This window comes from Orcinus orca, chromosome 3 (genome assembly GCF_937001465.1).
Source record: "Orcinus orca chromosome 3, mOrcOrc1.1, whole genome shotgun sequence".
Lineage (NCBI taxonomy): Eukaryota > Metazoa > Chordata > Mammalia > Artiodactyla > Delphinidae > Orcinus > Orcinus orca.
Window position 1 is genome coordinate 60,237,062 of NC_064561.1, and position 2,581 is coordinate 60,239,642.

Sequence of the window (2,581 nt, forward strand, 5' to 3'; positions counted from 1 at the left end):
TCAAATCACTTTAAAAAGGCAATTAAAAAAAAAGGAAACCAGTGAAGCAAAGTGAAAGAAAGTACAGTATTCAAAATGCCTTAATAGGACTTATTATACAGAGCATGTAGTTTAATTCAAATCAAGTAAAGCCTTGCCATCGTATAGATCCCAGAATATCAGAGCAGTAAGGGACCTTTACAGAGTTTCCAGTTTGGGACTTCCTGGTGGTGCAGTGGTTATGAATCCGCCTGCCAATGTAGGGGACACGGGTTCAAGCCCTGAGCCAGGAAGATCCCACATGCTGTGGAGCACCTAAGCCCGTGCGCCACAACTACTGAACCTGTGCTATAGAGCCTGCGAGCCACAACCATTGAGCCCATGTGCCACAACTACTGAAGCCCGCACGCCTAGAGCCCGTGCTCTGCAACAAGAGAAGCCACTGGAGTGAGAAGCCCACGCATCTCAACGAAGAGTAGCCCCCGCTCACCATAACCAGAGAAAGCCCGCGCCCAGCAACGAAAACCCAACGCAGCCAAAAAATAAAGAAAGAAATAAAGAAATTTATTTTTTAAAAAAAGTTCACCCTCATTATCTTATAGATGGGGGTACTGAAGCCTTGGGAGGGAACAACTTCCCCAAAGTTAACATCAGCATCAATGCCAATGTCAATGTCAGAGCTGGCCCAGGACCCAACATCTTTTTCTGGTCCAGTTCTTTTTGCAGACATGATGCTTCTGCTGCTCCAACCTCCTAAAATGATTTTTCATAAAGCCCAGATATGTTGAAACAGCTCATTTGTTTTTTTAGCAATCTCTATGCTAGCAAATATTTTAAAGCAATTTATATGAACATATAATATGTTCTCACGGTTCCCAAATAAGAAATTAACAGGGAATGGCATAAAAAGCCTCTCTGTTTCGCCTGCCCCTGTTTCCCCCTATCTATAGGCAGTGCTTTTTATTAGTTCCTTGTGTATTCTTCCAGGAATATTTTGTGCATATATAAGCAATATAGTGACATACTCTGCTTTTTTTGTTGTTTTTTTTTTTGGCTGTGCTGGGTCTTCGTGGCTGCATGCGGGCTTTCTCTAGTTGTGGCAAGCAGGGGATACTCTTCGTTGCAGTGTGCGGGCTTCTCACTGCAGTGGCTTCTCTTGTTGCAGAGCACGGGCTCTAGGCACGCGGGCTTCAGTAGTTGTGACACGTGGGCTCTAGAGCGCAGGCTCAGTAGTTGTGGTGCATGGGCTTAGTTGCTCCGTGGCATGTGGGATCTTCCCGGACCAGGGATTGAACCTGTGTCCCCTGCATTGGCAGGCAGATACTTATCCACTGCGCTGCCAGGGAAGCCCAACTCTTCATTTTTTTTTTTCCAACTCTCCATTTTTTAAACACAAATTATAGCATGCTATATACTCTGCTTTGATTTTGCTTTTTACACTCAAGTTTTTATCTTGGAAAACTTTCCGTATGAGTATGTAGAGAGCATCCTCATTCATCTTTACAGCTACAAAGTTTTGCATTGCACAATGGGGATCCTAGTTTATATAGCTTGTTCTCTAATGGTGTCAATTTTGATGGTTTTCACCATTTGACTATTATAAACAGCACTGCAACAAATAACTTTTACACATGTCATTTCATGTGGTTGTCATTATATATGTAAGATAAATTCCACAAAAATGAAATAGTAGAATCTTAAGGGTATGTGCATTTGTTGTTTTGATAGATGTTGCCAAATGGCCCCCAATAATAGGATCCTATAATGTAGAGTCCTATAATTTTTGAGAGTGCCTCTTTCTCCAGGTCCTCTCCAACACACCCTGTTACCAAAATTTGTATCTTTGCATATTTGATAGTAGTAAGATGGTATCTCAACATTTTAAAAGTCAAGCTATAGAAATATAAACATTAATAACTGAATCTCCCTTTCTCATTTCTTCTGAATCCCTTTCCCAGGATACTTTCTCTGATCACTTTGATGATAGGATCTCATTAGGTCACTTTTTTTTTTTTTACTCAAAATACATCATTAGCATTATTCAAAACGTACAGATCTGCCTCATTCATTCATACAGCTGTTATTTCCTGAGCATTTATCAGGTTTTAGGCCCTTTAGATAAAGCCTTAAACAAGACAAATACATTCCCTGTCATGTGGGGCTTGTATTTTGGTTGGGAAGACATGTGAAAATGGATAAACAAATAGACTATTACTTAAGAGAATGTTAAGTGCCCTGAAGAATACACAGGGTGACTTGGTAGAGGGGCTAACGTGGGGACACAGCCTGACCCACCCTCTGCCCCTAATATCATTAAGAACAAATAAGAAAACAGCTACTGGAGGAGCGAAATGCTCTCACAAACATCTTACTGATAGTAGTGATGTCTTGTTTATTAGTTTTGGCCTGAACTGACCTGTTACTTTTGTATTATGTAGACAGAACTTTTAGATCAGCATTAAGACTGCTCCGGAGGTGCTGAGCTAGAGACAGAAAAAGCCTTTCCAGTTCCCCTAATGGGCTGGTGCTAAAAACACAAAGGTCAGTCTAATTCCCAAGGACATGAGCCAGAACTCAGTTAAAAGAAAATGATCTCTTCCCT